The sequence below is a fragment of the Conger conger genome, chromosome 17 (genome assembly GCF_963514075.1).
Source record: "Conger conger chromosome 17, fConCon1.1, whole genome shotgun sequence".
In the NCBI taxonomy this organism is placed as follows: domain Eukaryota; kingdom Metazoa; phylum Chordata; class Actinopteri; order Anguilliformes; family Congridae; genus Conger; species Conger conger.
In genome coordinates, this window is record NC_083776.1 from 25,769,916 (window position 1) to 25,783,326 (window position 13,411).

Below are 13,411 nucleotides of genomic sequence, written 5' to 3' on the forward strand. Positions count from 1 at the left end.
AAGCCTGTCATAGACACATAAACATCACACAGATGCTATTCATTGGTATCCATCTGAGCTGAGCATGAGTGTGTGACGACATGTATATACTACACAGATGTATCACGTATACATGCCCATGCCCCATGTAAATATACACATGGGAATTGGAATAATTGTGCGAATATCTGAAATATGTTGCAATATCAATGGTTCTGATTTATGTCTCTGCATCAGGCAATTGAAAAACAACAGTTCATTTGGAGGAGCAGATGTAACCTACGTATACGTTTTCCTTGTCCAATTGTGAAGGCATTGAGTTGGCTTGATGAAGTACTAAATTCCATGGCCAGTCGGAAGTCCAGGGAATACTGTACACGAACACTTGAAATGCTTTATTGTCCAGAGGTCAGCCACACTTGTTTTACTTTCTCATACCACCGTTTTTGAGGAATGCGTGTTCCTTGCAATGTGAATCTTCCCATTGGTGTTGCGAGAGGGAACATAACACGGCAGTTATTTGGTGGTATGTATAAGAGGTCAGCACAAGGTCAGTGGCTAAACATAACTTTGAGTGAGGAAGAAACACTGCTCCCCATATCACCTATCAGTCATTTTAAATGAGAGTGCAGAAGTGCTCAAGAGTTTGCTCTTGTGACCTGAGACCTTTGGATTCAACTTACAGGGGAGAACAGTGGCACTCCCTGTGCCCTTAAGACCTACAGTAACAGTGTAATTACACATGAGCGCCTGGCTCTAGGTCCATCATTATCCACAGTGTATGGAATTCAATATTTTTTTATACATATGAAATATAAAATCGGCCTACAAGACCGACTCTTACAGAAGAAATTCTTAGGCTGTGTCGGAAACCGCTTACTTGCCAACTGTTGAGTATATACAGTAAATTGAGTACACTGAATGAGAAAGATAAGTTAGCAACATTTTCTCTAAATGTAGTGTTTTTAAAATATGGGTATTTCCAGGGTTTGGTGAAGTGTCGCCATGCCTAAAAGGGCCTCCCACTACTGTGTCCTCAAAATATGTACTTTCAACTGAACATTCTGACGACTGTCCGACACATCCTCCATACTATTTTCAATACGGAATTGTCTGCCCTTGAGGTGAAAAGCCCCTGCCTCTTCTTCACTGATTTAATGGACTGTGATTGGACCCAATGATGGCTCCACTTCTTCCATTCTGTGGGACCTCCTAAGAAGTATGGTTTACTTCCTGAAACACGTGCCGAATACACTTTCGAATACACACAGCGAAATCCAGGAATTATCTATCCCATCCAAGGATTTACTGTAAGAATCCTATATTTGGAGAAAATTTCTACTAAACATTCTCATCCAGTATACTCAACTTACTGTGAGGTAAATGGTCTGTATTTGGGTAGGCAATAAATGACTCAGTAACACTTTACAATAAGGTTCCATGAATTGGCATGAACTAATGTAGCTATTAACTAACTACTACAGAGAAGTTCATCTGTACAGCTCTGTTAATGTGTATGTACATCATTAATTAATGTTAGCAACTAGATTAGTTATTGCTTATTCATATTGGAATGAAAAAGTCAGTTCATACATTTGTTAATGGTTAACTAACTATAAGTTCATCCTATGGTTTGCTATTGTATAAATATCATGTAACAAATATGTTAGTTGTTAACAAATGTATTAACTAATGTAAAGTTAATGTCCTGCTTAATTAATGTATTTGTACATCATTAATTAATGTCAACAACTATGATGCCTATTCATGAACCTTATTCTAAAGACCAATGACTTTGCCCACAAATGATACAATATTTCTCCAAATGAGAGAACCACTACAACACTTTAGCATTTGAGGAAATGAAAAAGAGAAAAAAAAAAAACTTCAGGGGCCAGAAGAGAGCACAATTCCTCTGAAACATGATGTTAAGTACATCCGTTCAGCCTTGGGCAGAGTATGGAAAACCAATTGTCTGGACAGGAACACTCAGTTCCCAAGATAATGGGAATAGACATACAACCAGATTTCAAGGTGTGGACTATTCCCAACATGTATACCTATATAGTACTGTGCAAAAGTTTTAGCCAGGTGTGGAAAAAATGCTTTCCAAAATAGAAATGTTAATAGTTTATTTTTATCCATTAACAAAATGCAAGTGAGCGAACAGTAGAAAAATCTAAATCAAATCAATATTTTGTGTGACCACCCTTCAAACCAGCATCAATTCTTTTAGGTACACTTGCACAAAATCAGGGATTTTTTTGCATATCAGCTCAGAATCATATCAGTGCCATCAGCTCAGAATAGGCAGAAACCAGTGGTACCCAGGTACACCCATCTACTGTGTGGAGAAGTCTGGTCAGAAGTGGTCTTCATGGAAGAATTGTGGCCAAAAAGCCATACCTCCCACGTGGGTACAAGGCCAAGGGACTCAACTATGCACAAAAACACAGGAACTGGGGTGCAGAAAAATGGCATCTGGACTGATGAGTCAACATTTGAAATATTTGGCTTTGAAAAACTTTCGCAGTAGGCAGTTTGTTCACCGAAGGTGAGACGGGTGCGTGGGGGTTGGACCCAAAATGCACGACTCAGAAACAATGAGTAGATAAAGTCCCGTCAGGGCTTTATTTGGGACGAATCCCAGGAGAGTGGTCAACACAAGCAAAGTCCATACACGAAGATCCAGCCAAACAAACACTAAACAAACAAAAAGCACGGTGCCGAGGGAAGAGGCAAACTCGTAGTCAGTAGACGTGCAGGAAGGTCCGGTAGCAGGAGAGCCGTCAGCGGGGCAGAAGTACAGGCGGACGGCAGGCAGAGTCGTAGTTGAGGGCGATGCGGAAGTCGAAACCATGAAACAATCAGCGAGGCAAAGGTACAAAAACGGTAGGCGAAGACGTGGTCAAAAACAAACGATGGTCAACAAAACAGAAATCAATAATCAATGGTCGGTAAAACAGGCTTGGATCGTAACGTGTAATCAATAACAGTAAATACTCAAGAGTTGCGTTGATAACAAGAGGCAGACAATTTCGCGAAGAACAGTAGCGCGACTGGGCTATAAATTCGGATGTAGACAGGTGTAGACAATTAGTTTAGAGAGCAGCAAGGAAATGAAAAACAGGTGCGATAGATGACAAGTTTAACAAGGTAATTAGTAATCGTTAGTAATAAACCTATCCTGCCCTAGCATTAGTAAATTAGTAAATGACATGCACGAGAAACGTAAGGTAACATGAACACATAATTAGTTTGTTAGTTCTACCCAATCCTGATCTAGCGTTAGTAGTTTTAGTAAATAGACAAATGGAAACAATTAGGGTGTGAATGACAGAAAGAGAGAGAGAGAAAAGGCGGAACGCAATGTTTGCGGAAAGACATGTAAAAGTGTATGTTAAAACAGTAACCAGTCTACGTAACAATAAACATAAATTAAAACATAACACAAAACGAAACTAAGACGATAACCACTCAACATAACAAGGTAATATAATCGTAACGAAACATAACTAGACATGACGAGAAAATAAATCGTAACAAGAAATAAACTAAACAATATGACGAACCTAGACTAACATAATACATGATAAGACAATACGTGACTAACACAAAATGAATAAACATAAAACATGGCAAGACAGACCTGAAACGTGACAGAAGGGCTGGAGAGCGGTACAAGAATGAGTACCTGCAGGCAACAGTGAAGCATGGTGGAGGTTCCTTCAAAGTTTGGGGCTGCATTTCTGCATATGGAGTTGGGGATTTGGTCAGAATTAATGGTCTCCTCAATGCTAAGAAGTACAGGCAGATACTTATCCATCATGCAATACCATCATGGAGGCATCTGATTGGTCCCAAATTTATTCTGCAACAGGACAATGACCCCAAACATACAGCCAATGTCATTCAGTGTAAAGAAGAACAAGGAGTCCTGGAAGTGATAGTATGGCCCCCACAGGGCCCTGATCTCAACATCATCAAGTCTGTCTGGGATTGCATGAAGAGACCAAAGCATTTGAGGCTGCCTAAATCCACAGAACTGTGGCTAGTTCTCCAAGATGTTTGGAACAACCTACCTGCCGAGTTCCTTCAAAAACTGTGTGCAAGTATACCTAGAAGAATTGATGCTATTTTAAAAGCCAAGGGTGATCACACCAAATATTGATGTGATTTAGATTTTTCTTCTTTTCATTCTGTTCATGCATTTTGTTAATTGATAAAAATAAACTATTAACATTTCTATTTTTGAAAGCATTCTTAGTTTACAGCATTTTTTCACACCTGCCTAAAGCTGCTTTTGCACATATACATATATACAGTGCAGTCAATGTATTTTGACAGTTATTCATTTTTTGTTTTGTCTCTGTAGCCCAGCACATTGGATTTGAAATTGACCAATATGAGGGAAAAGTGGAGACTGTTCATTTAAGGCTATGTACATCCATATTGAGTGAACTATGTAAGAATTTTACAGCCCTTTTTATACATAGTCCCCCATTTTTGGGGACCAAAAATAATTGCAAAAGTCATAGTTGTCCTTTGGATTCAATGACGTGTGAAGTCTGCCTCCGATAGACATCAGCTGAAACTGGGAATTATCCCTAGTGATGCGCTGCCAGTCTGTTTTGCAGCCATCTCCAAGCTCCTATCTTTTTCGGGGAACTTTGCCATCAAAAAATTAAATGAAATTCTGCAAGTAAAACTAATGTTCAGTTGGATTCAGGTCAATTGACTTAACCAGTCGAGAACATTCCACTCTTGGGCCTGAAAATGTTGTGGCCTTCTCATGGCCTTCTCATGGCCTTCGCAGGGTGTCAGTGTGTTTGGGGTCATTGTCCTGCCGCTGCAAAATGAAATGCTCACCAATTACATTTTTACATTTTAGTCATTTGGCAGACGCTTTTAATTCAAAGCGACTTACAAGTGCATAGGTTCTTCCACAAGTCAAAGCATCACATCCATAACTAGGAAAAAACGCATGGAATGCTGTTCTAAACATATAGTCATCATAAGTGCAATTTTTTTTTTTTTTTTTTTTTTTGGGGTAGTCAAGGAGGATAGGGATATCAGAGTTTTGAGCATTTGGTCGGATGCATACACACCAAAGTCATAACAGTACTTACCATGTTTCAAAGATCAGGGGTAGTCTGGATCATGAGCAGTTTCTTTCATTTTCTACTTTTCTCTTTCCATCACTGTGGTACAGGTTACTGTAATACTCTTCATCTGTCCATAAGACTTTATTCCAGAATGCTATGATTTCTAAAATATCATTTCAATGTCATCAAACCTGGCCATTCTGTTCTTGAGGCTTATCTGTGGTTTGCATCACAGTTACATCTGACAATTCAAAAGGGGGGTTTCTTCACAATTGAAAGCATTATTTGGTCAGTGTACCACATGCAATGTTTTGGCTGTGTCTCTGATCGATTTATGGTGGCGTTTACTGGCATTGGCACGTCTCTGGTCCTCATGTGCAGAGACAACAGCAAAAGACTGCAAATGCAAGTTCCTCAGTGAGAATGAACTCTTGACCTTTTGTTACCATGTTGTTCTTGTGCAAGAACTAATGATGCAACAACACACAGCTGGCCAACATGTATACCTGATGTATACTCTTATATGTATACTCTTATGACAGCTGATCAGCAGTCATAAGAGGGTAGCGATTGCTTATTGTGCTGAGGTGTACTGCCTGGGATACTGGTGAAGCCTGCATTACCACAGGTCACCTGTGGATGGCGCTAATGATGTAGCAGGTGCCATACAGTACCTACTACCATTCCCCTGCAGTTGCCACAGCAAAATATAGTTTCTCAATCGTTCAAAAGTAGCGGCTTATACATTTGAAAATATGTTTGTCATTTGCATGCTATTTCAGTTTGAATTTAATTTCCTTGAATATAACACTGAAATCCACAGAGGGCCATTAAGACTATGTTTTGGTCTCATCGGGACTGATAAGTGAAAGTGCAAGAGACCGAGAGATTTTGTGCCGGGGTGACGATGCATACTGTAATGTATCATCTCAAAAATAAGGAAGATCGGTGAAGATTTTACGCCTCTGCCAGTCAAAGGTTCAGTGAGCTAAAATATAAAGATGTATATTTTCCTTTTTAAATTCTAGAAACTGGAAAATAATAATAATATGTGTGTAAAGTATGTATTTTCAAACACAAAGGTGTTCAAAGGATATAGCGTGTCCATTCTGCCAGATATTCGCTTTAATTGCCAGTCCACTAAATGTTTACATTTTAGCCAATCACCTGTGCAATACAACATAAGATTTACACTAGAAACATGGCCTCAAAATGGCCGACGCCAAAGTTTGCTGTAGTGAGCAAAGCCTTTTTGCTTTCAAGAAAAAAAATATTTTCACTAGGTTAAAATAAGTCCACTTTCATAGTATTTGTTTACATTTGTTCTTTATGTATAATAAATCCATCATGATTTTGATTGTACAGTTCTGTAATTTCCCCAAGACTCTATTTGCCTCTGTAATAGAGTGACCAGAGATAAAACCTGAGGAGCTATTGGGCCTTCAGCCAAGGTTTCCATTCTCCCAGTCAAGCTCTGATCCTTTCAATAAAGGCTCATGGGATGAATGCAGGTGAGTCTTAAAAACCATCCCCAGGGTGCCTCCCAATACTTGCATCTCTGTTACTCCACTTGTCTCCTTCTAGTCATGATCAGCCAACTGCAGTTGATTCATTTTTATTTAATTTCCTGTAATGTGGTGGCTATACTGTACCTTTTGTGTTCTTCAAATGGTGTGCTCACGCTTTCCTTACACGAAAGAGACTGGAGATTACTCAGAGGTATAAATCAGGATAAAGTTGTTATAGTCGGATAGTTGATATTTTATTGTCTTGGTAATGTTATTAAAATATGTTTTAAATAATATTGATGTAGCTGGGTTGTGCAGGCATATGAATATGACTGGCCATTCAAAATCACAAGAAAAATAATTACATTAATTAATTAACATAATTTTTAAAGTTTAGGATCATTTCTAGTTTACAGATTTTTGTCCCTGAAAATATTGCATGCATGCACACACACACACACACACGCATGCACACACATGCACCCGTGCACACACGCATACACACACACGCACCCATGCACACACGCATGCATACACACACACACGGAGCCCATTGCCTGTGTACTATCTCTCCACTACGCCATTTTGTCTGACTGCGAGTTGTGCAGATTCCTTCTCTATCAGCAGCCCTCCCAGCCCAGAGGCAGAGCGCAGAGCTGCATTAGCATGGAGGATCCGTGTCTGGCCCAGCCCCTCTGCGGGGACACCAACCGCATGCAACCCAAAAAGTGACTGTTAGTGTCCCAGGAGACAGGAGAGCAGAGTGAGGAAAACAAGAAGAAACACAGGCCTGAAATTAAGACGCTGTGGGCGAGCAGTTCACAGCTGGAAAATTCCATGGTCACTCATTCCTATTGAGGGAGTGATTTGTTCACAGCTGTAAATCCTTTGGTCACTGACTCCTTAGAAGCATTGTACCCGTCGCACTTTCAAGGAAAAGGTCTCCTTCCTTATGCTTTGTTCATTCATTTGAATTTTTTCTCTTGTTCTTTTCAAAATCCAGCTTGTTTTACCCTTACAAAACAGACTGTTAAAATCTTAAACGAAGGACTTGCTAGTTGCGATAACTTTCGGATGTCACAATGTAATAATTACAGTAGTACAGAAATGTCCAGGAAATGCTGAAATTAACAATGGCATGCAAACCTATTCATCAGCCTTTTTGCTATGGCAACCCATATCAGTTCAAGCTAAATTATAGGCCTCAGAGAATACATTAACTGTCTGTGTGCAATCAAAGTAGTTGATTATACTTGATTATAGATTACAGTTAGACTGGAGAAAATGCATGACTTTCAACTTTCTTTTATTAGACATGGAATACGAAGCTACAATACAGAACAATTCAGTGTTAAAGTTATATTGAAGAAAAGGTCAGGAGAAGGTTACAAGACAAATTTAAGTCTGAATATGTCTTTGTGAGCAAAAGAACATCACATCACAAATTGCTCCTTACCCAGATTAGGCTAGGAGACCAAAACTGAGGAACCAACCAGGAAACTGGTTTGGAATGCCACTTTGAGGCCAAGAGTGATTTAGAAAATTCTGTGTCTTATAATCTGTAAGCGTGTGCCAAAAATACACCATTTCCTGTATAAAGTTGGGATCTAACTTGCAAGAGAGAAGCCATTATTGAAAAAGACATATCTTGAGACAAAGCATGCCACTGAGGATATATGTGGTGGAAAGTTGTACAGCCCTGCTTGGGTCAGCCATGAATCTAAAACTGGACTGAAAATTCACATTTCAGCAAGGCAACCTCAAACGCATGAAAAAGACACACTAGGATTGTTAGAAAGGGTGAATGTAATACAATGCCGTGTTTAATTCATGAAGCATTTGTAGTGGGTTAGTATTGGAAACTATGACTGCTCATGATGTATATTTCACCACAGGGATCACTTCAGTGATAAATGGGAGAGCATGCTGAACTTCCCTCCTCCAGAATTCCTGCCGAGAGAACTTCATTATCGGCTATGTAAGCCTGACCCACAGCTGTACTCCGTCACCTTTCTTAAAAAACCAGTAGGAGACCCCTTTACAGAACTGTGGGCACCAAGCGTGCCAGAAAACAAGGTGCGGTATTTTTGCATGTAGTGGAAAAACGTTTCGGGCAAACGTTTTATAGCAGAGAGTGTTGAGAAAAAGGAGTTTGGCACAGGAGAGAACTGCAGCTGCAGTCTGGTTCTGATCCCCTTAAAAGGCAGCAGTGGACTGGAGCTAGAGCTGCTCTTTGTACACCACATTGCTCTGACAGAGTTGGCAGTAGCATTAATTTATTTCTCAAACTTGTTTCTTTCTCAAACTTGTCTCCAAGGTGAAGGTGACCTCTTGGAATCTTTAAATCTCACACGAATGGAATGACAGTGGCTTATCCACAGTATAGTACAGTACAAGTTGCAGGATAGTAATGTGCTTTACTGTAAAAAAATGCCCTTCCTACTCTGGCAACTCTGGCTACCGTGACTTCACGGTAACCGTAACATTAACACAGTTAATGCAGACTGTTCATGGTAAGTGTAACATTTGTCACAAATATATAGGCCACAAACAGATTTCAATGACATTAATGCTGAAATGCACTATACTTTATCACAGTTACAAAGGGTGGTGACCTTTGGTGAAGTATAATTCATTTGCTTTGATGTGTAATGGCGTATGGAGGGACATTATCTTTACAGGCTAACCTCATAGTATGAATGTAGATTTATATTCTTTATTGACCCTTCAATTGTTCATTTTAACTGCATTTCTCTGGTTATCACTTTAAAAGGAAATTCCAAAGAAAATAACAAATATATATTTATTAAACCTTCTCTATCCATGCACGTTGAATATGCATTAAATGTGTTGCATGGGAATGATTATCTCTGCCCCTGGGTTCACTCCATTGAGAAAATGTGCCATTACTCTATTTATCAGATTGTGCTTCAAGCAATGAAAGTCGGGAAACACATTTCATTTCTTTCAAAGTTAGCGCTATCTTTAAATACAGATCCTTGTTTTCTGTATTTTACATGCAGTAAACAAAATAAAATGGTTATAAAGTTGCAAAGTCGTCGTCTTCTTATTGTTATTATTCTTCCTCCAATTCTTAACTCAATGCAAGGACTGGCAACGTTCCAAATTGGCTTTTAAATCCAGACAAACAGGACTAATTGCTGTAAACAGTGGAGATTGATTTCCTGTAGAGTCGGGCACAGCCCCGCTCAGCTATGAACCTCTGTGTCTGTAACACAATCCCCACTGCTCCAGACTCTCTACGAAGACCAAGGCAGACCCCTAGTGGTGAAGTTTACAATCCAGTGTTTTTCCACCAGGGAGCATCTGCGCTTTTTTAACATGGAAAATTACAGATGCTTGTATTTGTACATTGCATTCACCTGCAGACACACAAACTCACAGAGTTGTGCAATATTATGTTGTACTTTTTCAGTTTTTATTAATTCAATATGCAGTGAATAGCTGCTGCTGTGGTAAAATGATATTAAAGTGATATAAATTATGGTGCACATTATAGTACTGAAGCGTAGTGGTTAAAGTACATGACTGGGAACCTCACGGTCAGTGGTTCGATCCCAAGCTTAGCCACAATAATATATGCACAGCCGTTGGGCCCTTAACTCTGCTCAGGGGAGGATTGTCTCATGCTTAGTCTAAATCAACTGTAAACTCCTTTGTAATGTCCTGTTTCACATGAATTTAACAGGAATTAACTCAAGGCAAGGGAGAAGTATTCCTCAGAAAATTCCACAGAACTCTTGGCATTCTATGTTTTTGGAAAATGCCGATTCAAAATGCCTGCTTCTATAATCTGGGGGGAAAAGGGAAAATCTTTCCCTGCAAAAAAGGAAAATTACTGGTGCTACCAAGATAATACTTATTTACCTTGTGAACTTTAAAAGTGCTTTCTGCTTTTGAAGGCAATGATCCAATCTTTCGACATGCACATTGGACAAGACGGGAAAGCAACCTAAGCTCTGAAGCACCCATTAGTAATATCAGACTTTCGAAGGTGAAAGAAATGGCATTTTGAAGCTTGATGAATGCTCATTACGTTTCATTGTTTTCATTTGCAAAGTACAGTTCTCAAACTTACCCTGAAGCCAGACATCTAGCCCATTATAGAACTGGGTGTCAATTTGTACCCTACTCTGTGAGTGTGATATCATCTCACTGTTGTCAACATGGTGACTTAGGAATTAGGAACTTTTCAGATCCCAGCAGTTAGTGGCTGCGTTTCAAAATAGAGCCGAGCAACAAATCTAGCAACTTTTTGAGCAAACGTCGGCTACTTTGAAAAAGCCAGCAACACATTCTCGGTGGGTCTGCAGTCTTCCCTGTACCTGCTTTCACTCTACAGCTCGCATAGCAGCAGTGTTTCAGTGAGTGCAGAGAAAAGCTACAGGATGAGGGTGTTCACCTCCTTATCACTGAGGGCTTCCTGATTAATACCAACACGGATCTCTACAAGTTTCTACATGTGAACAAATCAAACTGTTGTATCTGTTTCCATGATACAATCAATTAGCCACCATTTCTAAATCTCCCCTGGACCATCACTGCAATGAAAAAGCAGTGATGAATTTGCAGGGGCCATTCTGACCAATGGCATTCTGAGTGTAGATATAGTAATAGAATTGGAGACAGGTGATGAAAATTAAGGTGTTTTAATGAAATATTTTTTCCAAAACATCTGGACCAAACAATCATTGTTTTTGTAACTGCTACACATAATGAAATGAACGATTAAAAAAAACTTGACCAATAATGTTTAAGATTTTTGGTTGTCAAATCAGCTTGGCCCCTCCTGCCCCTGCCCATTTGTACACGCTCTACGATATTTCCTGTATGCAAGCAGAGTTCCCGGTCTGGCTGCACCTATGTCTAATGACAAGAGAACACCGCTGCATTCTCTGCGAATCGGCGGAATGTGGCTACAGGGTTAACCGTCAAGTGTTTATCTGTTTATTGATTTTCAGAACCAGTGTACCAGCAGGGAGCCCATCAGGAGTCCAATTAGAAGCAGCACGATGCCAGGAATGATTTCCTGAGTACTCCTCATGCACTAGATTCAGTTATTAATAACTGCAATTTAAGAAATGGTGAATCGAGGTGCATTGTCTTTTAAATTATGGTGTGCTATGTACAGTGCATCCGGAAAGTATTCACAGCGCTTCACTTTTCCCACATTTTGTTATGTTACAGCCTTATTCCAAAATGGAATTGGAAATGGAATTGAAATTTTTGCAAAATTATTAAAAATAAAAAACTAAGAAATCACATGTACATAAGTATTCACAGCCTTTGCTCAATACTTGGTTGATGCACCTTTGGCAGCAATTACAGCCTCAAGTCTTTTTGAATATGATGCCACAAGCTTGGCACACCTATCTTTGGGCAGTTTCGCCCATTCCTCTTTGTAGCACCTCTCAAGCTCCATCAGGTTGGATGGGGAGCGCCGGTGCACAGCCATTTTCAGATCTCTCCAGGGATGTTCAATCGGATTCAAGTCTGGGCTCTGGCTGGGCCACTCAAGGACATTCACAGAGTTCTCCTGAAGCCACTCCTTTGATATCTTGGCTGTGTGCTTAGGGTCGTTGTCCTGCTGAAAGATGAACCGTCGCCCCAGTCTGAGGTCAAGAGTGCTCTTGAGCAGGTTTTCATCCAGGATGTCTCTGTACATTGCTGCATTCATCTTTCCCTCAATCCTGACTAGTCTCCCAGTTCCTGCCACTGAAAAACATCCCCATAGCATGATGCTGCCACCACTATGCTTCACTGTAGGGATGGTATTGGTCAGGTGATGAGCCGTGCCTGGTTTCCTCCAAACATGACGCCTGGCATTCACGCCAAAGGGTTCAATCTTTGTCTCATCAGACCAGAGAATTTTGTTTCTCATGGTCTGAGAGTCCTTCAGGTGCCTTTTTTTCCAGGTGGGCTGCCATGTGCCTTTTACTAAGGAGTGTCTTCCGTCTGGCCACTCTACCATACAGGCCTGATTGGTGGATTGCTGCAGAGATGGTTGTCCTTCTGGAAGGTTCTCCTCTCTCCACAGAGGAACGCTGGAGCTCTGACAGAGTGACCATTGGGTTCATTGGTCACCTCCCTGACTAAGGCCCTTCTCCCCCGTTTGCTCAGTTTAGATGGGCGGCCAGCAATAGAAAGAGTCCTGGTGGTTCCGAACTTCTTCCGTTTACGGATGATGGAGGCCACTGTGCTCATTGGGACCTTCAAAGCAGCAGAAATTTGTTTGTACCCTTCCCCAGATTTGTGCAATCCTGTCTCGGAGGTCTACAGACAATTCCTTTGACTTCATGCTTGGTTTGTGCTCCGACATGCACTGTCAATTGCGGGACCTTATATAGACAGGTGTGTGCCTTTCCAAATCATGTCCAATCAACTGAATTTACCACAGTGGACCCCAATTAAGCTGTAGAAACATCTCAATGTTGATCAGTGGAAACAGGATGCACGTGAGCTCAATTTTGAGCTTCATGGCACAGGCTGTGAATACTTATGTAGATGTGAATACTTAGTTTTTCATTTTTAATAATTTTGCAAAACTTTCAAAAAAACTTCTTTCATGTTGTTATTATGGGGTGTTGTGTGTAGAATTCTGAGGGAAAAAATGAATTTATTCCATTTTGGAATAAGGCTGTAACATAACAAAATGTGGGAAAAGTGAAGCGCTGTGAATACTTGCCGGATGCACTGTATATCTTTCAAAGAGATCTCTTCTATACAAGAAGGAAAACAATTTACAGGGGAAATGTCTAATAAATTGCAGGAGTTGTGATATTAAGCCGAAAAGATGGG